Here is a 27651-nt window from a genome sequence, read left to right as displayed (position 1 = left end):
CTGAAAGCCACATTAGTGCACAAAGCATAATCTTTCTATATACTTTTACTATATTTATGCCTTTTTTCCCCAGAGATGGACCACAGTGTGTCCGTTTTAAAACGCCGCTACAAACAAACCAAGCAATAAATCTATTGTCAGTTGTGCATCTTTAGCTATGCTAAGTAGTAGCGTTTTATTTACCATAATAGCTTGATGGTTGTGGTCTTCTAGCATATGCCCTTCCTACAATTTCTTCTTTGTAAAAACATACATTTTGTAGTTCAGTACTTCACTACTGAGCATTTTCTCTTGTAAACAAAGTTTCGTTTCGTTTAATTATAATAATATATATTTGTGTAAAAATTTGAATAAACAATGATGTACCCAAAGGTATGTGTTAATGAAACTGACTGGCTTCAGCTTTGATATTTTGGTGTTTTATAAATGTATACAAAATGATTTGTGTAACCTACACTAATAACTTTCAGGCTAAAATAAATAATAATAATAATAATAATAATATATTGAATTAAATAAAAAATACAGCAAAATAAAATAAAAGCTTTATTTAATTTAATTTACTTTAAAAATTAAACAAAAAACACATTAAAATAAAATTAAAATAAAGTAAAAAATGTAAAATAAAACAATAAAATATAAAAAACAATACAAATAAAATATAAAATAAAATAATCATTTAATTAAAAAAATAAAACAAAATTAAACATTAAAATAAAATTAAAAAAAATAAATATAAAAAAAATAAAAAAGAAACTAAAACTTAAAATAAAATAAAATATAAATTATAAAATAAATTAAAATAAAGTTAATTCATAAATGTAAAACAACAAATTAAAAAAAATACATTAAAAAAGAAACTAAAACATAAAATAAAATTAAATTTAAAAATAAACTATAAAACAATGTAAAACAATAAAATACAAAAATGCATTAAAATATACTAAAATACAGAAGAAAATAAAAGTATAAAATAAACTAAAATAATATAAATTAAAAAAAAAAAAAAACTAAAATATGAAATAAACTAAAATAAAAAAAACTAAAATAAAATAAAAACTAAAATAAATGTTAAGGTTATAAAAAAATAAAAATACATTTTTTTAAAAAATATTAAAAATATAAAATGTAAAATATAAAATAAACTAAAATATAAAATAAAAATATAAAAACAACTACATTTAAAATATAAAATAAAATAAATAAAATATAAAATAAAAATATAAAAACTACATTTCAAATATAAAATAAAATAAAAATATAAAAACAATTAAATTTAAAAAATATAAAAAATTAAAATTAAAAAATAAAATAAAATAAAATAAAATAAAACAAAACAAAACATGCATACATACATTAATCTTCTGTTGCAAAATAAATATAAAATGTGCATGTGATGCAGTAATATTATATGGAACAACTGGTTATAACCAGTCCAGTCCAATCACTATTGACCAGTTTAGATTTGCATGAATTTGTATGAATTTCTTTAAGTACAAAAAAACTTGTTATATTATAATAATCTAGCTATCACCTAACATATCACAACCATGACAGCTATTTCTCTCAAGTTAGTTTCATTTAACAAATGTGCACAACCATAGTAAGTCGGACTTAGAAATTAATCTCCGAATAAATGCTACAAATTGAACGTTGAGTGATGGTCCACCATTTCAACAAATAAATCAAACCCGTACAATTGTTTCTGCTATCTGGCCTAATTCTGATTTATTAAAAGCATAATACATGTGCATTCACTCACTAATAACCTCAACAGTAAACACGGATCAATACGTCTTAATCTAACATTTGAGATCTCACACAAGGAATCCAGCAAGGACCAAAAAAAAAAAATGAAGTAATGCTTAGATTGACCTTTGAGGGGCTCGCTGATCGAATCAGAATTCAGCACTGGCCAGGCAGAAACTTTATTTGCAGGTCAGGGTGAATACTATTAAATACCCCGACAAAAATGACCTTGACTTTTTGATGTTGCGGTGTAAAGGTCAAAAGCTTGGCTACTTCAGACTCTTGAGCAAAGAGAATCTATGAGTAAAACGCATTAAAAACTGCAGAGCTGAGTAAACGCATGTTGTATCAGCATTACAAGCGATGCTGTTTCTTTATAGTCTCTGTGCTATGCCAAACATTGATTTGGTTTTAATTATTTCAAGGTATATGAAATAACAGAGGGGTCAGATCAATCAGTATGACCACAAAGAGATTGTGTGTTATTGGAAGGGAGCTCATCTTTTTGACCAAGAATCAACTTGCAAAGGATTCTTTTTTTTCTCTGCAACAAGGTATGGACGCTGTTAGGTCTCAGTGCTCACAGGGAGACTGGAGCAAAATTGCATGTTTTCACCATCGCCCACCACCCCGTCTATATCCCCCCAAAGCAAATGAGGCCCAGACAGGAATCAGCCGAGGAGATTCACACCACATGAATCCGTAATACATCAACACCGGCGCGCCACCGGCAGCCATGCTGCTTCAGAAATTGCATTTTACACTTGTGCTGAAAAAAAAGGAGCCAGTGGTTATAAAATACCAAAAAAGTGAAAAAAATTGATAGCATGGTTGCTGAATGATTCACAACTCTATTTTATGATAATGTCAAAATGACCACAACAATTTATGCTAGTCACTCATAAACTAGGAACTTTTATTACAGATTGGTTTGGGATGATTAAAAGAGGCTGTATTCATGTTACTTTTTGTTTTTTTTTTAATAAAAATTCATAAATCAAAAGAGAAACACATTTATAATGTTACAAAAGATTTTTTCTCCCCAAATAAATGCTATTCTTCTTAACTTTCTCTTTATCAAAAGAATTCAGAAAAAATGTATCTTACAAGAATGATTTCTGAAAGATCATGCGACACTATAGATTGGAGTATAATGAACAAAAATTCAGTTTTGCGTTCACAGAAATACATTTTAAAATAATAAGAACAGAAAAATTCCTTTAAATTGTCATAATATTTCAAAATATTACTGTTTTACTGCATTTGTTATCAAATTTTGTAGTAAATTATACAGTAAAGACTTTTCTGACAAGTAAATATACTCTGTAAATTTAAATTCACATTATTCACTATTTGTTTTAGTTCTGAATTTTAATGTTTTCATGAAAAAAGAATAACAACAATGCAAGGCATCTGCCAATTAAATAAATAATTTATGCAACCATAAATATATAAATAAAATAATATATTTAAAAACTAACTAATAAATAAATAAAAAGATTCATGCAAAATGAATCTGGTCAATAGCATTTGGACTGTTAAATAGTTAATTATTCCATATTACTGCATCACATGCACATTTTGAATTTATTTTGTTATGAAAGTTTTTATTTTATTATTTTTTACTTTATTTTATATTATATTGTATTCAATATATTATTTTGTTTGATTTTATTCTATTGTTTTTTATCACAGCACGATTTATTTATTTTTGTTATGAAAGATTTTTAAATTATTTTATATTATAGTGTATTCTATTTTATTTTTTATTTTCTATGACTTTATTTTCTATTATTTTCAATTATTTTGTTTCATATTATTTTACACTGTTTTCTATTTTCTATTTATTTTCTATTTTCTGTTTTCTATTTTTTCTATTCTATTCTGTCATGCAATTTGTTGCAATATGTTAAGTCATTTTACACATTATTTGCTCTTTGTACGATGCATTTACAAGGAGTGTTATTTTACATATTAATGTTTTGTGTAAGCTTTTATTTTTACATTTTCAGTTTTCATTTTAAGTTTTCATTGTAAGTTTGTGGTTGTGTCATTTTAATTTTTTCTTTTAATTTTATTATTATTATTATTAATATTATTTAAACTGTATTTTGCTTTGATTCACTTTTATTTTGGTTTTAGATCATTTTTATTTTTTTAAGATGTTTTTATTTTATTTTCTATTTTATATTATTTTTCATTATTTTATTTTATACTATTTTCAATCATTTATTTTATATTATTTTTCATTATTTTATTTTCTATTATTTTATTTTCTATGTTCAATTATTTTCCATTCTTTTATTTTCTATTTTCTATTATTCTATTTTCTATTATTTTCAATTATTTTATTTTCTATTCTTTTATTTTATATTTTATTATATTTCATATTTTATTTTATTTTATTTTATCCAGCCTGAAAGTTGTCTATATATGATTATACTAATCATTTTGTATTTTATTTTATTTTATTCAGCCTGAAAGTTACACCTCTAGATACACTAATCATTTTGATTATTTTATCTTGCACATGAAACACCAAATATCAAAACTGAAGCAAGACAGCTTGATTAAGAGAAAGGTTTAGGTGCTCAAAAATAAATAAATAAATAAATAAATAAAACATACATACATACACACACACACACACACACACACACACACACACATACACATATATATATATATATATATATATATATATATATATATATATATATATATATATATACACACACACACACATATACATACATACACACACACACACACGTTTTATTTTATTTTTACATATTTTAGTTTTATTTATTTTTTTATTTTTTTTATCCAGCCTATTATTATTATTTTATTTTTTATTTAATTAAAAGTCTACATATACAAATCAGTTTGTATTATTTTAGCACATGAAACACCAAATATTAAAACTGAAGCAAGCCTGCTTGATTAACATGCATCATTGTGTGATCAACTTTTTACACAAATATATATTAATATAATTAAACAAAACAAAACTTTGTTTACATGAGAAAATGCTTAGTAGTGAAGTACAAACCGACAAAATAAATCAGCATTGAGAATGTATATTTAAATATTGTTTAAATATATCAAGTTATTACTATTATAACTCTGTTTTTTAAATATTCTGCATAATAAAACTTCACTTGAACATGCAAATGCATAACCGAATCATGCCTTCCAGTGTTTGCAAATTGCCCCCATCACTCTCATGTCCAGCTGGACGTTTGTTTCTCATCTTGAATAACAGTGGCACAAGTCAATATCCATATACATCTACATTTAAACAACGAAACTATCAGGTGAATAACAGCGGCGGGACAGCAAGTCAATATGACTATGAAAGATCTCCAATAATCAACACAATTAAAGTCACGGCATCTCTGATACATCTGCCTATCTTACTGACAGCGGCTGCTTTCAGTCACTGCATATCAACCCTAAAGTAAATCATCACTCCAAATGAAACCAGCATTATCACTAGAGAACACACGGCTATACCCAGACCTACCCAAAGAGAAACGGACAGCGGTTACCAGCGCAGTGCAGTCTTCATGCATTATCAATTGATAAAATGAAGCTCGTAAATCAAATTCGAGAGACAAAAATTCAGAACTTGGTCAGCGCACATTAAGATGCAACCAGACTGATGAAAATGATTAACGTGGGGGATTAAAATATTGACGTTTCTACAGAGCGGTTTGCCACTACAGAACAGGCTTCTCGCTTTCATTTCCTCAGCGAGATCCCTGTCAACGACCGCGCGGCACTGTTATAGCAATCAATGCAAGTCTGCCTACAAACACAGAGCTGTATTTTCTATCCCTGTTGCCATTGAGCATCTGTTCGAAGTGAGCCATTATACGGCGTCATGTATAAACATATTAGCAGGCGGAGAGGGGAATAAATCTGCTCTCTTTTCACTTGCACACATTCTATTTCCATAATATGCTTTATTAGATTTTTTTGTGTGCACGTCTGAGTTTAGGCCGAACATGACGTCCCCTCCAGCACAGGCACTTGGAGAGGTCAGTCCCAGGTCAGGGCCAAACTGGCAATGTACTGAGGGGTACAAGCATCACAGCTTGCAATTAATGCAGGAAAAATTAATTTATAACATAGTGGGTGCTTTTAACAATCTTGGAGCATGCGGAGCTGGATTTTGTGGCATATATTGTTAAAAAAAAAAAAAAAAACAGACAGAACAGATGGTCTTAAAAGCATTTTTGGAGGATTGTTGTGTAATTACTTTTAAGGGCTCTACGCTTACTTAACTTAGAAAATTTAGGATCACAGATAAAATTTTAGGAGCACATTCTAATCAATATTTTAAAAATCTGATCAAAAATTAGCCTTCCCATTACATGGTAATATTTGACTCCTTAAAGTGATTATGTATGAGAAAAAAATGGTAACAATTTATTTTATGTAACCGTTGTTTTAATGACTTTAAACTTACGTTTAAAAACGTAGCTCTACCAAAACATCCTGACACTGTAACACTGACTTAACCAATAGTATGGATTTGGAGGTGTGGTTATCTGTTGTTCCAACCAATGGAAGACATGGGGAGTGGTCAGGATAGCCTGAAAACAGTTCAAAATCAATAGCATAGCTCACATGAAGCAGACGATGACATGGAGAACCCAAGTGCAGTTTGTTTAGATTGATGATCTATAAACATAAACATAAACTAAGAACTTAACCCATGACATAGATCTCATTCAAACATGAGTTTGACTTGACACTAAACAATGGCCTGGAACAGCATACGTACTACAATACCAGATAAAACCACAAGGCAAACATGGGGGCTTAGGGGATTAGGTCTCTTTCAGAATAGATATTTCCTGATAATTTACTCATCCCCATGTCATTCAAGATGTTCATGTCTTTCTTTCTTCAGTCGAAGAAGAAATTAAGGTTTTTGAGGAAAACATTCCAGGATTTTTCTCCATATAGTGGACTTCAATGGGGATCAACTGGTTGAAGGTTCAAACTGTAGTTTCAGTGCGGCTTCAAAGGGTTCTACATGATCCCAGACAAAAGAATAAGGGTCTTATTTAGCGAAACAATAGGTCATTTTCTAAAAAAATTAAAATTTATATACTTTTAACCACAAATGTCATCTTACACTATTTCTGCCATGCGCATAATCGGGTTGGAAAGATCACATGTGGTTAGTTCTTCATCCATGTGCTTCGGTTCAAAAAGGTAGAGTAGGGCAAAAAACTCCATCTCATTTTCTCTTTCAACTTCAAATTCATCTGACATCGTTGTTTTACCTTTATTTGTAAAGGGCGTTTGACTTTCTTTGCACATTCGCTATGTAAACACTGGGCTGGTACTTCCACCTACACCACGTGTGACCTTTCTAATGTGACTACGTAAAGTCGAGCATTTGTGGTTAAAAAATATAAACATTTTTATTGTTTTTATAAAATGACCTATCGTTTAGCAAGACAAGACCCTTATTCCTCAGCTGGGATCGTGTAGAGCCTTTTGAGGTTTCACTGAAACTGCAATTTGGACTTTCAACCCATTGATCCCCACTGAAGTCAACTATATGGAGGAAAAACCTGGAATGTTTTCCTCAAAAACCTTAATTTTTTTTTAGATTATAAAAGACTTATTTTGAGTGATTTACTGCAATATGTCATGAATATTATGTCATGACCTCAAAACACAGCATGATTTTTAAACCAGGGTTCCCACATCTTGGTTAACTTCAAATTCAAGAACGTTTTAAGGACTTTCCAGGTCCAATACTCTTAAAGGGGGTCATCGGATGCCCATTTTCCAAGTTGATATGATTCTTTAGGGTCTTAATGAAAAGTCTATAATATACTTTGGTTAAAAATTCTCAATGGTTGTGTAAAACAACACCCGTTTCACCTTGCCAAAATCAGCTCTGCAAAAATCATCCTGTTCTGGTCAAGGCTGCTTTAAATGTTAATGAGCTCTGCTCGCCCCGCCCCTCTCTTCTCTCTGTGGAGTGACGAGCCTGTTTACTTTACCCGCATTTAGCCGCGTTTAGCCGCTAAACTTGCTAACTAGCACGTTATTAGGAAAGGTGATTGCAGAGATTCATAAAAAAAAAAACTTTTACTCACTTCTGCTGTAGGTGAAGCTGGATCACAAAAGATTTGCACGAACATAGACACATTTATGTAGATCGGGAGGCTGATTTGATTCACAAACAAACGTAATCCACTGCATTTTCAGCAGCTCAGATGTCGGGAGTAAATGACGACCACTATGTTCGTTATTACATCCGGCAACACAACACCTCAATCGCTCAATCAGAGATATTCTCGTCTAACTTACATCCCTGCTCCAGCATCGAAACAATGGAGGTCGAACTGTAACAGCTGATCTGAGGTAAGACGCTCATGTCAATCAACTATCGTGGGAGTGGCCTCTGTCGGTGTGACAGAGTAATTACAACAATTACAACAGTGTTCTTAGTGGGCTGTGTTTACATTAATCACGCATCATAGAAGCTCAAAATTGATTCCAGATTGATTCCAGAATCAATCCAAAAATCATGACGCATCGATTTATTGTATCAGCCCTATTTTTAACTCAAGTTTTCCTTTTTTAACACTATCAGTTTTCTATCACATTTCAGAACTGCTTCTATATATCCAACAAATCAACATAATAAATCTGTTTTAGACGCAAAAAATGTCCTGGTTAATAAAAAAATAAAATCAAAAAGAATTCTAAAACTGAAACAAACTACATGGTTTCAAAATGATTTATTAAATAAGATAGCATACATGTTAATATTATAATAAATATACAGATATTTCTAGTAGGCCTAATTATACTGATGTGGATGAAGCTCACTTTCAAAGCGAGCCGGGCAGCGTATCAGACACATGTCAAACACTGAGCCGTTTGATACGCTGAGATATTTTAACGTCTAATTAAGCTCATTAACAGCTGATTAGCGATTGCCTTGCCCGTGGCGAAATAAGGCCTCCCATCATTTGGCCGACTTGAGTTAGCTGGCAAGGGAATAGGGCGTCCGAAGCTTAACAGGCCTGCTTTTGTCCACACTGACAAGCAACATGAGGCGGCCAATGCTGTTTTATTAATTAGTCCCTTTGAAAGTTGAGCCATGTGGCTACACACATTACGACATTTGTGAGGCTGCTCCACGCATACACACTTTTCCATCTCCCTCACTCTCTCTCTTTATTTCTCTATGAACGACCGAGGGCTGGTGGCCAATCATTACAGATGAGCCGCTCTTTCATAGCGTGACCTTTGTGAGTCTGCTTATTTCAAGCACCGCCCCTGCAATGCCTACATCTACCAGGCTTTCACTTTTAATTAAACGCAAATGAGAGCGTTCGCTTTGATGAAAATGAGAAAAATCTTAGGTCATGCTTGTTCGTTACATTCAACATGCAAATAATTAGCTTTGTTTTGCAATTGGTGCCTCATGTTGATGCAGCAAACCCGAGGCAAAGATGCTTTTGTTTTTGTCATGACTCGCCCTTGTTTATTTGCTGAAAAAGCCAATGATACTATCACACATGCCAGATTATGTTTTGACAAGACACATGTGCTCGGTAGCAGACGAGCTCGGGATTACGTGCTAATGTTAAATCTACATATGGTACAAGCAAAAATCAGCTTTAATGGGTTGGCAAATCCAAACTAATAGAGATTATTTCTAAGCTGATGAGAAATTAATACTGAATGTGAAGCTGGATTCACATCGATGCTTAGTTTGGCTTGTGACAATGCGCTCTGCCCTCGTTTCTAAACTAATTCCAGTGCGTGTTTAAAAACAACTGAAGGGAAACAACAAAGAAAGGCTGAACAAAACGAGTTATTGTAAATGACATTGTTTCAGCCGTTTCATATTTTTCCCATTAAAATTATGAATCAGTGCATTCCATCACAAATACTGTCGTGGTAATATCAAAGTGATTCTCAGGGTCATTTAGAGATGTTTTCTTCTTTTATGCTCGTCTGGACTCACTGATCTCTCAGTTGCTCAAGACCTGGGGAATCTCCTAATTGACTTCTCACTGAACAAATAATTAGATGAGTTAAGTCATTAAGAGTATAAGATGAAGTGGTACCATGGAGATCTCAGAGCGACTGAAGACTGTAGCTCAGCGTTGGATACCGACTCGTCCTTCCGAACACGCAAACCTGTTTTTCTCGCTCTAGAAACGCAATGGAGACCGAGCTGATAATCAATCTGGTTTGATCCACAGTAAACATCACAACAACACAGTCTGAAAAGTATGTCAGCGGGAATTATTTTCATAATGGCTTGCATAAGAGAAGTAACATGTTAAATCCGTCGGATAAAGCTGACTAAAACAAGACAAAACAAGCACGAAAGTCAGACAACACAATCAGACAAAATATGGTTCAAATGTAAAAAAAAAAAAAAGGGGAGAAGAAAGAAAGTGCAATCTACCAAACAGCACTACAATAATATATAGCGTGACCTCAGAGGAGGTAGGAATATCAGTGCTAGATATTGCAATGCTGAGAAGTCGCCGTGGGATGTAGCCATAGGTGGGAAATTGACTCAGAGGGCAGCACACCTGCTGTTCATGTGAAGTCCAAAGCCTCTTTGCTCAAGTACCGACTGGCCCAGATCAGATCAACAGCAGCAGGACAGCTAGAGCGGGGGATATATTCTGATGAAAGAGTCACCTTATCATTTGTAAGGTGGAACTAGTCAAATCTTGGGTGTTCTCATCAACACTAGAAAGAAATGTGTTGTTTACAGCACCCCTTCTCGACTGGTTTTGCTTCAGGACATAGATTCTACATCGGACGTCAAGTGGCACCCCAAACACAGGGCCAAAATTGTTTATCATAGAAGAGTAAACAAAAATGTCAAGCAACCTGTTCATGTGAGGTCCTACCTTATTTCTGCCCAGTGACTGATGAATTTGCAGTTAAAAAAAAACAAAAAAAAACTTGATCAGTTGTTCTCAACTCAAATGCCACTCAAGGTATTAAAATTCGTATCATACAAAAGTAATTTGAAACTAAACACTGAAATGTATTAAAGGGTTAGTGCACCCAAAAATGAAAATTAGCCCATTATTTACTCACCCTCCAGGCATCCTAGGTGTATATGTCTTCTTTCTTTCAGACGAATCTAATCAGAATTACTAAGAGCACTTTCAAGCTTTAGAATGGCATAGATGAGTGTTTCTCTTCATCAGTCCAAAACAAGTCCAATAAAGTGTATCCATCCTTAAGAAAATGTGCCTCACACGGCTCCGGCGTGGAACGAATCAATGCATTTGTATAAGTAAAATATCCATATTTAAAACGTAAGAATCACTTTAATCTAGCTTGCGCCGACTGGTTGTACACAGAAGCAGCTCTGGGTGCATGACGATGCTATAGGATGTTGGCGTTGCGCATGTGCCCCGAGTCTCACACAAACCAACGTTTGCTTACAGGAGCAAAGGAAGCAAAGTTTTCTTTAGCAAAGGAAAACCAGTCTCCTCTTGGTTTACATCAAAAACCTCCATTTTTATGCACAAATCATCGTTTTGAACTTCTAATTTGTGACCAGTGCCGTGTTTACCTCCTTTCACGACGCGCTCACATTCACTTCCGAGTTCAGAGCTGATTCGGGGTATGACCAGCCGACGCAACCTAGATTAAAGTGATTGTTACGTTTTAAATATGGATATTTTTCTTACAAAAATGCATCAATTCGCTACAGGAGGCCTTATTCAACCCCGGAGCCATGTAAGGCCCTTTCTTCTGTTATTATGCATGGATGCACTTTATTGGACTTGTTTTGGATGATGAAGAGAAACACTTGTCTATACCATTCTAAAGCTTGTAAGTGGCAAGATAATTTTTAATATATGTTGGATTCGTCTGAAAGAAGAAAGCCATATACAACTAGGATGCCTGGAGTGTGAGTAAATAATGGGCTAATTTTCGTTTTACTAAAACAGCATATAATCTGATTAGATGATTATGTATTATCAGTGATGCAACAATATTAAAATGTCATGTTATGGCCAATATTAAAATTCTATTTTAAACTTTAAAACACTATTATTTAGTCTAATAAATAAAAAAAAAAAAAAAAATATATATATATATATATATATATATATATATATATATAAATATATATATATATATATATATATATATATTTATATATATATTTATAATATATATATATATATATATATATATAATATATATTTATATATATATATATAAATATATATATTTATATATATATTTATATATATATATATATATATATATATATATATATATATATATATATATATATATATATATATAAAACACTAAAATACTAAAAACTAAAACTCTGTTTACACTGTTTCAAATGCTACATGTCAATTGAGTCATCACATTATTATATTACAGTATGAAAAATTAATATTATGACGTTTACCACATATTATATTTTAAAGCATCATTAAATACAAGTTAGTAAAAACTGTGATAGTTAACATTAGTTAACTACATTGATTAACGAATTAAGAATAAACAGTACTTCTACAGCATTGATTAATCATAGTTAGTTAATTTTAGCATTTATTAATGCATTATTAAAACCACAAGTTGTGTTTCTTAACATTAGTTAATGCACTGTGAACTAACATAAACAAACAATTAACAAACTAACATTTACAAAGATTAATAGTGTAATAAATGTATTTTATGTTAGTTAATACATTAAATAATATTAACTAATGGAACTTTATTGTAAAGTGTAACCTAAAAATGTTACTAAACGTAAAAATTGTGAAATGAACATGTATAATCGAATACAATACAATACAAATATATTAATACTCTAAAACAGCATAAAGTCTGATTAGACGCAAGACATTTGACGTTAGCAAAAACACTGATAAATGCATGATTAGGAATGCAACAATATTTAAATTTCCAATGAGTAACATTATGGCCAATGACGATAGCCAATACTAAAATTACATTATATTATATTTACACATTTGTGACTCTGGACCACAAAACCATGAGAGTCAATTTTTTTGTGAAACTGAGATTTGTGTATGGTTTGTTAGTGTGAAAAATAAAAAAATTAAAAAAAATCTAAATACTGAGAATATCACCTTTAAATGTGTCTAAATTAAGTTCTTAGCAATGCATATTACTAATCAAAAATTACGTTTTGATATATTCACGGTAGGAAATGTACAAAATATCTTCATGGAACATGATCTTTACTTAATATCCTAATGATTTTTGGCTTAAAAAAAAAAACTGATAATTTTGACCAATACAATGTATTTTTGGCTATTGCTACAGATATACCCATGCTGCTTAAGGATGGTTTTGTGGTCCAGGGTCACATATTTGAAATTTTGAAAAAAAAAAAAAAATTTTCTAAATTTACACGTAAATTTAGGAATCACAACATTATAATGTACAAAACTGACATTTAAAATTTGGTTTTCCATTAAAAATGCAAAGACCGCGTTTAAGAATGTAACTAAATTTGCGTTTTTAAAGCTTTTCATTAAAAGTCTGAATAATCTACATGTAAAAACAGGAAAAATGACCATGCAGAGTTAAATGTTCAAAATTGACTGATTGAATAAATTAAAAAAAGCTAATATTGTTGATCAGTATAATAATATTATATCATAAATCCCTATGCATGATAATATAGTTAACTGCATTCTATTATTTGCATCCCTGCTGACAGAACAGAACAGACCTTTTTTCTTTCTTTTTATGTGGTGTGACAGCAGTTGAAAACCACTGGTTAAAAATATATGTCTGTACATTAGATATAATTTCTCAGAACGAGTGCAAAGGCTTCATTCTGTCTAATTTGGCCCATTTAGTCAATGTTCCCACTTCACAAGGGCTAAAAGTCAGGAGCAAACTAGTAATCTACATTATTCTGTGCTGTAGTGGAAACTGAAATTATCAGTTATATATAACACACACCACAATAGATTGTTGGCCATGTGAAAATCATGAGTATCCAATCACACAGGGACTATAAATCATTGATACGAGTCAATCTTGCGCTCTCTTTCGCAACCACGTCTGGCAAAAACACACAGTGGACTTCAAGCTTCGGTTCAAGCAAAATGGTGAAGGGTGAAATTCAAAAAGCCGAAATACTGTACAAGCTTCGATTGCGCAAGTTATACAAGCAGAAAACGGTGAGAAAATGCTGCTTTGAATTTGTACATTGCCAGGCTGAAGAATCCAAACCCCATGACACAGAGATGAGTGGAATGGATTTGATTAATTTTATCTGTCATTAGCGTTCACTTGAATAATACATTAATACTCACAGAGATGTGGGAATTGCACAAACATAGACAGCTGTCTAATTAAATATCTATGAAAGAAAGTTTCTGCCCATCGATATCACACACAAGGCTTGTGCATTAAATATGTTCAGTGCTGATGCTGATCATGGCACAGTTCAACCACAATCATAACTTGTGGCTCATCACTAAACAACTCAAATCTCACTTGAAGATGGTGTTACAATCTGATATGAAGCAAAATTATTAATATTCTAAAACAGCAGAGTCTGATTAGATTCAAGGCCTTTGATGTCATCAAAAACACTGATAAATGCATCATTAGGGATGCAACAATATTAAAATTTAAAATACTCATTTTAATGTTACGGCCAATGTAAATAAATTCACAATATTAAAATTCTATTTTAAAAATTAAAATGCAATTTTGAAAAAAATAATAATTTCAAATGTAATGTGAATTTAGAAATCACATCATATTGTACAATATATTAAAAAAATTATATTTATTTTTAGATTGTTTTAGACTTTGAGAATGTTATTATTAATTAATTATAATTAACTAATTATTTTGAGAAAAAAAACAATCATTTTAAATGTTATATGTGAATTTAGATATCACACCATAATGTACAGTATGAAAAATGTATAATTATTTTTGGATTTTTGAGATTTTGAAAAGGTTGCTTGCACAGATGTGGGAATTGTCTAAAATTTACAGTATATTTTTTTTTTTTTTTGAATCACTTAAATAATTAATTAATATGCAATTTTGTCTATATAAATGCTAAAAAAAAAAAAAAAAAAAATTGTAACATAGATGTAACAAAGATATCACGGCATTATAATATACAGCCTGCAAAAATTTGAAATTCATTTTTAAATTTCTGAGATGATGATAAATGGTAAACAATTAAAATTCTAATTTAAATACATATATTTTGCCTAAATACCAAAAAAATGCTATTTGAATTTAGATCTAAACAGTATGAAAAAATACATACATACATACATACATACATACATACATACATACATACATACATACATACATACATACATACATACATACATACATACATACATACATACATACATAGTTTGAAAAATAGATATTTATTTTGAGATTTGAATAACTTTAATAAAACATGAAATGAGGATTGTGCAAGCGAATTGTGCAAGATGCAACAAGACAAAGGCACAATATTAAAATTATATTTTTACAATTAAAATGCAATTTTGTCTAAATAAATGTTAAATAAATAAATAAATAATGTAACATTTGGATTTAGATATCACAATATTATAACGTACAGTTTGAAAAATGTATATTTATTGTTAGATTTTTGAGATGATGATAAATGGCCAATAATTAAAATTCTAATTTAAAAATGAATAAATATTTGCCTAAATAAATACAAAAAAAAAAATTCAATTTCAAATGCTATTTGAATTTAGGTCTAAAAAAAAATTATAATGTACAGTATAAAAAAACAGGTATTTATTTTGAGATCTGAATCACTTGAATAAAATGAATACTCGCGTAGATGTGGGAATTGTGCAAGCAAATTGTGCAAGACAGACAGATGTCTATCTAACTATGTAAAGTATGACAAAGTTTCAGCCCACCGATAATATGTTTAGCTTATTAATAACAAGCCATTCATGACAACTAACCGAATGTGTAAAGAATAAATCCATCTTTATTTTACTAGACCCTCTATGCAAGTCTCACTCGCAGATTTAGTTACGATCTGATAGGAAGCTTTAATTTGTGTGCGGCGTTAGGATAGCGTCTGTCGCTGAGCCCGAACGAGGAGCAGAAACAAACAATGAACAACCATAATCTGGGGCTTGAATCGCAGGTCACCGGGGGGCTGCTTGCGCTGCCTCCCAGTAAGTGTTGTGATGTCAGCTCCTTTACACACTCGCCATCCATCTTACTGAAGCAATGGAGTCCACTGCGAAAAAAGAGAGAGGCAGAGAAAAACAATGGCTGAACGTATGTTTAGGGAAATAAATGAAATCTGAGGGTAAAGTACTCCTCCCCAGATGCGAAATTTCTGACACCGAAATGGGAAACAAATGACGTAGGGGCCCCGCTAGGCCACAGCAAGACAGCTGGGGGAACAAATGTCCTCTGATCTAAATGCCCTCTGGTTTTAAGCGTCTAACCTACGAGCATTACGCCGGGGCCCGCTAGCTGCAGGAGAAAGGCTAACGCAAGCCATTATGCTCCTCCGCTCTTTACCTGCGCAATAAAGATGAGAAAAAGAAGACAATGGAGCTCATCTTCTGCTATCCACACAGCACCTAAAGCGGAGCATGTCTTATTCCTCGCCCGAGGCCTTCCACCCCGTACAGGCTCGGATCACACCAAACAGTTCATCTTTAAAGCACGTCGCATGGAGACTCCGCAGTCATACTGATACCCAGGCTAAAGGTGCGAGGCTCTAGCACGCCTTTCTATCCCAGCATGCTAAGCTCAGAAAGATACAGGTTCTTAGATGAATACCCAGCAGCCACCTACGTTATAAATAATGGCTGAGACCCATATAAATACATTGTTAGCCATATCTGAAAACTGAAAAACAGCCAAGGGTTTCATGAAACAAATCGACAAAATAAAATGCATTTACATGTCATTTTTCCCCCTTAAGTTTCCTAAACCCTAATGTTACCTAAACCCTTAACATCTTAAGTGTCTATTTTAAATAATTCAACCTAAAAAAAAAAAAAAAAAAAAAAAAAGAAAGAAAAAAAAGCCTTACAAAACATTTGTGCTTCTTTCACAATCTAAAGCATCTTATTTGACAGACATTTCCGTTAAACTTTAAAAGACCTGTAAAAAATTAATACGGAAAATTCCTCCATTTTGATACAGTACACTGTGCTGTATCTTTACAGATTTTTTTTTAACAGTGCAACCTTAAAAAAAAAAAAAAAAAAAAAAAAATAAAGTGCTACTTTTGGTAAATGTTTTTTCCTAAACACTTTTAACATTTCCAATAAACCTAAAATACATGTAAAACCTTCATACTAATACAGTACATTATGCCATATCTTTACTTTTTTTTTTTTTTTTTTTCAACAGTGCTACCTTAAAAACAAAAAAAAAGAAAGAAAGAAAAACTGTGCTATTTTTGGTAAATGTTTTTTCCTAACCACTATTTACAGCATCTAATTTTACAAACATTTCTGATAAACCTAAAACACAAAGCAAAACAAAATGTAAACACCTGTTAAAAAATATATATAAAAAAAAAAGTTTTTTTTTTTCATATCAATACAGTATATTGTGCCTTATCTTTACATATTTTTTTAACAGTGCAACCTTAAAAAAAGAATAACTGTGCTACTTTTGGTAAAAAAAATTTTCCTAAGCACTATTTAAAGCATCTAATTTTACAGACATTTCTGAAAAACCTAAAACACCATGAAAAAATATAAAACACCTATATATATATATATATATATAAACTGAACATTCCTTCATATTAATACAGTGCTTTTTTTCTTTACAGATTTTTTAAAAGAGTAACCTTAGAAAAAAAGAAAGGAATTGTGCTACTTTTGGTAAAAGTTTTTTCCTAAACACTATTAAAACCATCTAATTGTGCAGACATTTCCAATAAACCTAAATGCAAAATACAGGTAAAACACCTGTTATAAAAAGTGCAACCTTTAAAAAATGCTATTGTGCTATTGTTGGTAAACAATATTTAAAGCATCTAATTTTACAGACATTTTTGATAAACCTAAAACAATGCAAAATAAATGTACAGTACATTGTGCCCTATCATTAGGGCACAATGTACTGTACAGATCACAATACAGATTTTTTTTTTTACAGTGCAACCTTGAAAAAATTCATTTACGTCAACAAATTTACAATGAACTCATTTTATAGACATTTCTGATGTCTATAAAACTAATTTTATGACATTTCTGATAAACCTAAAACAAAATGCAAAATAAATGTAAAACACCTGTAAAAAATAAATAAATAAACTACAAAAAAGCATTTGTTCTACTTTTAATACAAGTAACTTAAACCACTACTTAAAGCATCTATTTTAAATTATTCAAATTCACAATCTGTGTCCTATTTTCAGTAAACATTTTTCCCCATTTTCTTACTAGCCTTAAATCAAAATATTTAAAGCCTAAATGTTTAACCACTAATTAAACCGTCTTTTTAAAATAATTAATTCCAGACTTATCTGTGCCGTTTTTTAGTAAAAAATAATTTCTAAATATAATTTGAGATATTTAACAGTACAGTATGAAAACCTCCTCTGTAAAAATGTATAAAACAGCATTCCAAACATAACCAACCTCACTGCCTTATTTGCATATTAAATTCCATTTGATCATCATCTATTTGAGTATCAAATTGTGACAGCATCTACTTAACCATCAATAGCTGCCTTTGCATTATAAAGATGATGTAATGATTTTTCCCGACAAGAAATGAAACCCCGAAATCTAAACCTCCTCAAACTTTAACACCTTTTAACTTTTTACAAGCACTGTTACAAATCTGACTATGAATAAACATCCTGAACTAAATAATACAGTAACTTGCATTGATTCTAAAGGTAGAGGCAGTACTATCATTTCAAAACTCTCTGATTCCTCCTCCACCTCTTGAATCATTTCCTCTCAGTTCTGTCTCTGGTCTCCCAGTCTTCAAAACAGTCTCCTCTCCAACCACCATCATAAATTAAAGACCAGCACTGGTCTTCACAGCAGCTGATGTAATTAAGCATGTCTTCTTCACACTTCTCCTACAAGGCTTCTCTTTGTTCTCCAACCGAGCATCTAAGCTTCCCTTTTAGTCATGAGCCATCTAAATGGGAGTGAATCTTATCCTTCATAAACGCTGTGACAAGCTCACCTTATTTTAACTATGTAAGATATGATAATATGAACCCTCTGTCAAAGGAGCATCACGCGGCTGCAGTTGTACGGAGTTTCATTTAGGATTTTTCTCTCTTCTAGCCATTTCTTGCGCATAACGCTCCTCATAAATCAGATGAAACATGCTGCGCTGCTCATCACATAAACAAAATATCATTTCAAGAAGGTTTTTAAAAAAAAAAAAAAAGCGTACCAGTGTTTTCACAAAAGGAAAACCTAAATATGATTTCTCAGTAAATACAGTGGACTAAAAAAAAAAACTGACAAAAAAATATTACTTTCTAAACATTAAACACATGAGGAATCAATATAATTGAAAAATGATATAACTGCTAAACAAATAGACCACTAACCCTAAAGAAAAAAAACGTAAAATGCAAAAAAAAAAAATAGATAATATATTAACCATACATCCACAAGTATATACGTGTTTTGTTGTTCTGTCTGGTTTTGCTGCATTGCATTCTGAAAGTCATTGTCTTGTTAAAGGCTGGCCCTAAAGCACTTCTAATTTCCACGGTCTACCTATGCCTCCTATTGGCCTGTTTCATTCAGTCACCCTACACTGCATGCTGAGCTCAATCTAAGAGAGCAGAAAGACAGCGAGAAATAGAGGTTGGGTGAGGGTGGGGGCAAGAGGAGGGAGATGAGGTTAAGAGAGAAAGAGAGAAAGAATGATATCTTATGAATGTTGACCACTGTCTCCTTACATAAATCTGCACATTAACTACAATAAATGAGGCTTTTGCCGCTGAGGCCTGGAGAATGGAGTCTGATTCAGTAATGTCATTTAAAAGCATTCACATCAGAGGAGATGGTGCACCCAGATTAGGGAGCCCCAGTTATCATCAGGCTTGGTGTGTCACACACAGTCCAGTGAATGATAGCTCCCAAACACGGCAAAACATGATGAGACAAGCCACACTTAGGTTTTAAATTACCCTCGTATCAGCGTTTGACTACTTGAAACTGAAATTTCAAAATCTTACGATGAAAAGAAACAGAGATGCAAAGCCGTTTGCTATTAAATATATACAGGCACACGATATGTACGAAAACACATTGATAAATAAGTGCTAACAGCACTAAATTGGGAAAAAACTTCAACTGAATTTAATCCTAGTCTTGATTTTAAATTCTGTTTTACTTCTACTGATCCATTTCTATTGTGAAGTCTGTCTGTTTATTGTAACGTTGATAACAGAGCCCAAACAGAGTAAAGTTTTTAATGTTTTTTAAAGTTTGTTTTGCTCACCAAGCCTGCATTTTTTTTTATCCAAAGTACAGCAAAAACAGAAATAGTTTTACTATTTAAAAGAACTGTTTTCTATCGAATATATTTTAAAATCGAATTTATTAGTGTGATTTCAAAGCTGAATTTTTAGCATCATTCCTCCAGTCACATGATCCTTTAGAAATCATTCTAATATTCTGATTTGCTGCTCAAACATTTATTATTATTAGTATTAAGTTGAAAACAGTTGTGAAGAATTTTTTTCAGGTTTCTTTGATGAACAGAAAGTTCAGAAGAACAGCATTTATCTGAAATAGAATCTTTTGTAACATTAGAAATGACTTCATTAATTTTAATCAATTTAAAGCATCTTTGTGAAATGAAAGTGTTAATTTCTAGAATTTCTAGAAAAAAAGAAAAAAAAACATACAGACTCCAAGCGTTTGAATGGTATAGTGTATAATGTTACAAAAGCTTTTTATTTCAGATCAAAGCTGATGTTTGGATCCTTCTAAAAAAATGATTTGATCACAGGAATAAATTACATTTTAAAATATATATATATTAAAAAAAAAAAAAATTCAGGATGTTACTGTTTTTGATGTTCCTTGAATCAAATAAATGAAAGCTTGGTGAGCAGAAGAAACTTCTTTAAAAAGAAAAAACACATTACAAATCTGGTAGTGTATATATTGAAGTAATATATTATAATGTAAAATATGTCATTGATAATTTGCACAACTGTTTTCAACCCTGATAATAAGAAAATAAGTCAAATCAGCAAATTCAAATTAATTCTGAAAGATAATGTCACACTGAAGATTCAGCTTTGCTATTACAATTATATTTTAAAATATGTTAAAATATGTATTTTTTTTCACTAACATTAAATAAAATCTTATCAATTCCAAACTTAATGTTTAAAACACCTTAATGTATAAAACAGCTGCAATGCTTAATATTGTTTGTAACTAAAACCTGGCTTCATTTAAAAAAATAATAATAAAAAAATAAAAACGATCATACAAGCCACATTTTTAAAAATATAAATTAAAAAGTGAAGCAGTACATTTTAAAAGAAAAACTTTTCTACTTAAAAACTACTTACTTCTACAGCATTTATTAATCTGATAATCTAATGTAAATTTCAACATTTATTAATGCATTATTAAAATCAAAAGTTGTGCTTGTTAACAGTTAATGCAGTGTGAACTAACATGAACAAACAATAAATGACTGTATTTTCATTAACATTAACAAAAAATAATAAATACTGTAACAAATGTATTGTTCATTCATGTTAGTTAATACATTAACTACATTACCTAATGGAACCTTATTGTAAAGTGTCACCAAAAAAGCCATCTATCTAATTTTAAGAAATAATTTCTCATAATTTCCACACTGATAAAAGGAACCAGACTTTCTGCTTTTATTTTCTGCTTTGTTTAATCCAAAAGCTCCATATAGAATATGTGCATTTTATATGTTGTAAAAGATACAAGGCTATTCTGAGCTTCATACGTGACCAGTGAGGACACTACATTAATGTGAAATAACCAAACGCACATGCATTCAGCATTAGGGCCGAAACACCATGCATTAGTATAGTAATAAATATTGATGCATGCTAAGAATGACAGCATAAATGTGTGGAATCAGAGGGATTAGAATGTTTGAAGAAATGAAGCATGTAATGACGCTAGATTCACCTCCATTATTTTCAGCCTGCCACAATTCCTCCATTACTTCACTTAAGAGGCCACATCAAAGATGCAGCTGACGCCTTTGAAGCATGTATCGGAAACTGAACTCTCAATGGCCCCATTTTACAAAGCTTGACTCCGGGATCCCACCAAGTTCCAAGAAGCATATGACCCTCCCATTAGACGGGACACAAAAAAAGGGTCAGGCACCATTTTTGCATTTACAATACAAGAAACTTTTTTGAAATTCCCCCACAAACCCCCGCACATTTCCATTGGTAATGAGTAAAGCGTTTGTGACTCTTTTTGCAGGGGCGATAATTAATGTCCCTCTTTCAAAGGCGCTTCATTTTAAATACTCATCTCTGCCAAATCCCTCTTTCTTTTTTTAAAAGAGTAATCCTGCTATTGTTGAACCTGAACAGAAGGTGAGAGCCAACGAAGCACTGAAGTGGCAAGAGACAAAAAAAAAAAAAAAAAAAAATTGTGGAATCTGAGTCATCAGAAATCAAGACAGTGATCTATGCCACCGATTCGATTCCCTCTTGACACTCGGTCGCTCGCCAGCTCAAGCTCGGACCGCATGCGGCGTGTGCCATCCGAAACCAAACTAAAACTCAGAGGCTGATAAGCTAAAGTGTATTGGATTTGGTAAGAGTTAGTCGATTGTTTCTAGCCCCTGGGTGGTGGTTTATGGTAATGTTAGTATCAATACAAACAAAGGCCATACAGCTGTACAAAGCACATCAAGGAAATGAAAGACAAGGCTGCCTCTGTCAGTGCAATGTACAATAAAAGAGGGATTTAAAGGCAGGCCGACCGATCACTGGGGAGCAACAAAATGAATGAACTGTAGAAATGCTCCGAGTTGATCCTTTTCACTAGCGGTTTAGGGACTAGCTAATGGTTGGGACGGAAAATATATAACCCAGACACGTTCGGGCATAGCAAAGGTCAAGAAAGGGTGAAACCGAGGAGACCGAATGATAGCGATCCTGTCATAAAACGGCGTTATTGAGAGAATAAGTGATGAATTTCTGTAAGCCATTAGATAAAACATTTCTGATTAGGAAGCCGTCGCCAGCCATCAGGTGAGAAATTTATACGGGGGTCAAATCTGAAGTGCAATCAATACGCTGTTTGAATTATTTAATGACAATTAAATGAAGGACGGAGGGCTTCAAGGTGAGAACAACTATTCATTTATGAAAGATATGTTGCAGATTTAAACAAATGAATTATACATCACACATTTACTGATCGATTTAACTTTGTGGTAAAAAAAATCACGTATAAACAAAAAAATAATCACTTTGAAGACATTAAATCTAGCATCCCCTATTAAAAGAGTAATATATTTAAAATACATTTATTTCATACTAAGTATAGTTCAAATCTACGTTTGCTGACACATCGCTCAAGACTTACTGATATAAAAATAATTCAACTACTTGTGCACAATGCACATTTTAATAACAATAAGCCTAAAATGTGTTTAAATGCCACTATTGATAAGGACTGTGTGATTTTTAAATAATATTGGTCTTTAAATGCAAGATATTTAAAGTGAAGTACACTTGCAATAGTTCCACCTTAGCACAATCAAATATGTGATCCTGAATCATAAAACCAGTCTTAAGTGTTGCGTGGTTATATTTGTAGCAACAGCCACAAATACATGGCACGGGTCAAAATGATCAATTTTTCTTTTATGCCGAAAATCATTAGGTTTTTAAGTAAGGATCATGTTCCACAAAGATATTTGGTAAATTTCCTACCGTAAATATCAAAACATAATTTTTGATTAGTAATATGCACTGCTAAGAAGTTGGACACTTGTTTGCACTTTCAGACTGCAGATTTTAAATATTTGAATCCCTGCAAATATGCAATATAAGAAAAAAAACTTGAGTCAACTTAAAATATTTTGTTCCCCTGCTGCCTTAAAATTTTAAATTCAGTCAACTCAAATAAGTTTAGTCAACTTGAAATGTTAAGTTGTACTTAAGTGACAACTTAAGTGATTTGACTAAACAAAAAAATTTGGTTTGTTAAATTTAAAATCTGGGCTTGTTACCCAGCTGCCTTAAAAAATTTTAAGTTGAATCCATTCAAATATCTAAGTTGTCACTTAGTACAGCTTAACATTTCAAGTTGACTAAACTTTGAGTTGACTGAACTTAAAATTCTAAAGGCAGCCAAGTAACAAATTATTTTAAGTTCACTCGACAAATTGTTTTTTTTTTACAGTGATGGTTCTATCCTAACAAACCATACATCAATAGAAAGCTGCTTTATTCAGCTTTCAGATGTATACATTTTAAAAAAATGACACTTGTAACTAGTATTGTGGTAAAGGGTCACATAAACTTCAGTATATCATTAAGTTGGACTTCAGCACCACAATGTTAAAGTGCATTAAGCAGAAAATTAGTTGTTCTAATTAAGTATACCAGTTTAGTAACCTAAAAGGGTATTTTACAATTGCAGGGAATTTTTATGAAGTACATAAATATGTAAATGTATTTGTAGTATACTTCAAACACATTGTAGTGTATGAACTGTTCACTACAGGGTCATACTGTACATCAATTATGAAATTGAAAATAAACACCCTTTATAGTATTAAATTCCTAAGACCAGTCTGTTGAAGAAACACAATGAGATTGAGCACTTGATCCATATGAAGGGTTTATAGCAAATCTCTATTATCCACATTAAACCCTTTCTTTTGTCCATTTCAGAATGTCCTCATTATTAAAATCTAGCAAAACAAAAATAGTATTTATGCAGATGGCTTAAACTGCATTGAAATTAAGATACTTAAAAACCTTCAAGTGCTCATGAAAGCTCCTTACAATTGCAAAGGCTGTTGTTTCACTGTACTGCTATTTTTCTACTTCCCTGTATTACTTAAAAATACTAATCTTGTTTCATTTCATCTCCTCCTTTCTCATTCCGCCTCCTTCTATAGTTCCGTCTCTCAAATTATACGCAAAGTACACCTAAAAGCAATAAAAAGGTCATCCAAAATGGCTGTTTTTAAGATTGAATCGTGAATTTCAAGGACCTGTGAACGCAAGCTGCCATTATGGTCCAATTCCCAGCTTATTTCCCCGATATACATCTCCTGACCTGTATTCAAAATTCATAGTTCCACAAGTGACAAGAGCATGTCTCGGACATCTGAGAAGTAAAGGCTTATTCCTGACCTGGTCTCCATGGCAACCCAGTGCTGACTAGTAGCTAGCAGGTTTGACACTAAGGAAAAATGTTGTAGGTCTGGCTGTCTTTGTTGAGCATTATGTGTTTACATGTAAACTAACAGGTAACGGTAACGGTTTACAATAAGGTGTTTGTTTAGTTGGAACATTAGTTGATGTATTAACTAACATGAACAAACGATGAACAACACATTACAGTATTTATTCATCTTTGTTAACATTATTTAAAAAAAAATACAGTTGTTCACTGTTAGCTCATGTTAGTTCACAGTGCATTAACTAATGTTAACAAACTTTTGATTTTAATAATGCATTAGTAAATGCTGAAATTAATATTAGGCATGGCTGTCAAATGATTAATCGCGATTAAATCACATATAAAAAAGTTTGCATTTGCCTAATATATGTTTGTGTACTGTGTAATTATGTATATATAATAAACAAACACATTCATGTATATATTTAAGAAATATTTACAAGTATAAGTATTTATTATAATGTTTATATGATTTATATTATATATAAATAAAAATATTTTGTACACAACATATTTCTTTTATATATATACATTAATTTGTGTGTATTTATAGATACAAAATAATTACACACAGTACACACACATATTTTAGGCAAACACAAACTTTTATGTTGTATGCGATTAAATCGCAATTAATCGTTTGACAGCCCTAATATTAAGATTAATAAATGCTGTAGAAGTATTGTTCATTTTATAGTTCATGTTAACTATATTAGTTAACTAACTAAATCATTTAGACAAATTAACCAGGATAAAAAAAAAAAAAAAAAAAACAGGTTGTGTTTTAAGGTTAAAATATATAAACTATATACTATTTCACTAAATTTTGTAAAAAGTATTTTTTGTGATCAGCTCAAATTGATGTTTCCAATGAAAACATATAATAAAATATTAATTGATAATATATTGATATTAATGTATTAGAAAAAATGGATAACATATTTGATAATTATATTTTTGAGAAAAAAAAAAAAAAAAATCAATGGATTTGGCTTGCTTTTTATACAGGCCATCATACTGCAATTCATAATTATTTACCAACCCAGAGTCCAAGAATTAGCATTTTGATTTATACTGACCCTGTTCAGGTTCAGGTCAATATCACTTCCATTTCTAAATCAATTCAGGAGATGCACTGAAAATGAATTGACTGCTGAATTCCCCTTTGGTTGCCATATAAATGTCCAAAAAAAATATCCGGGTTCACCTCTTGAATCTAATTTACCTTCTGTCTGAATCAGCATACTTAAAGCTCTGCCTGCCTCCGATACGAGATAAATAACCCAACACATATACAAGCACATTAACATAAAAACAGCTATATTTTATCCTCTTAGTATGATTCACTTTAGTAAAATTAGTAAAACTGAGAAAAAACAGAAACAATCCCTCTCCAGCCTCTTCGTAATGCACAAATTGCCAAAGCTGACCACTGGTACTTGTAAAAGCAATCTGGCAACCCTTTTTCATTTCTCCATCCCGCCCCGCAATCCTCTAGCAGTATTAGCGATGCTAGGAAAGGTCACATGATGAATGACTGACAAACAAATCAAACCATATTAGCTTGTAGCTTTGTTATCAGCCGTCGGCGGAGATAACAGAAAAATGAAGCTTCTTGCGAATAATTCGGCTGTGTTTTTGCCTGCTCTGCAGACTAAATCAGAGGGAGGGATAGAAAGGAGAGGAGGGAGAAAAAGAAAAAATAAAAAAAAATAAAAAAACAAGAATCTGGCGGTGGCTGTTTGTCTCAGCGCCTGACAGTGGGAGAGCAATAATACGCATTAATGATGGTGCGTGTGCAAGTCTATGCAGCCAGGAGCAGTCAGTCACATTGGCTCCCAGGAGGTGCCAGTGAGCCGGGGTACACTTACACACACGGACACATATATACACACCTCCCAGAGGCCCCCAAGGTGAGGGTGACCACCGGCCCCCTGTCTACCCTTTCAGTCAAATCAGAGTTTTCCAAAAGACTCCGACTGTTTAAGAGTGGCACGGGCGTGTGGGGAAGCGGGAAGAAATTTGGAAATGGCAGTTCAGAAACAATCAAGGCGAATTTCAAACGGATTAGCCTGGGAGGTTCTGGGCACGAGTTAGATGCTATCTCAACTTTCCAACTGAAAGTCATCACACAGCCAGGAAAAATCAATCACGTCTCCTCCAGGATGAGAAAAGTAATATGAAAAACAAGTGCAATGGCTGCCGTCTGAGCAACACAAAACTGTTCTGCTCCGAAAATGAATTGCCATAGATATTTCCTTCCCTGGCTTCCTGCTTTTTATTTGTGTTCCCCGTCAGCCCGTTCTCATTTCTCAGCTGTACTTTTTGTAGTTGTGTATGGGGGGATAAAAAAAATGTTCCGCTGAGAAAATTTGGTAGCTATAGTTAGCAGGCTAATATTACGCAACTTAATCTAATCGTTACTTATAAGCAAAAGACAAACAAACAGTTTCTA

At 32.0% G+C, this 27651-nt stretch overlaps 1 long non-coding RNA gene across 3 annotated transcripts in view; it reads right to left on the bottom strand.

Annotated features, from left to right (window-relative positions):
• LOC127155589 (uncharacterized) overlaps window positions 1-27651 on the bottom strand; it is a 124759-nt gene that overhangs the window by 50767 nt on the left and 46341 nt on the right. The window contains exon 3 of one of the 3 annotated variants that reach the window (XR_007825624.1): window positions 15797-16033. The exons of the other annotated variants lie outside the window; for them this stretch is intronic. This is a non-coding gene — a long non-coding RNA (uncharacterized LOC127155589). Of the gene's footprint in view, window positions 1-15796; window positions 16034-27651 lie in introns of those variants that run through there. 3 annotated transcript variants of the gene reach the window in all.

The sequence above is a fragment of the Labeo rohita genome, chromosome 24 (genome assembly GCF_022985175.1).
Source record: "Labeo rohita strain BAU-BD-2019 chromosome 24, IGBB_LRoh.1.0, whole genome shotgun sequence".
Taxonomy (NCBI): Eukaryota; Metazoa; Chordata; class Actinopteri; order Cypriniformes; family Cyprinidae; genus Labeo; species Labeo rohita.
This window is presented reverse-complemented; position numbering and strand designations above follow the sequence as displayed.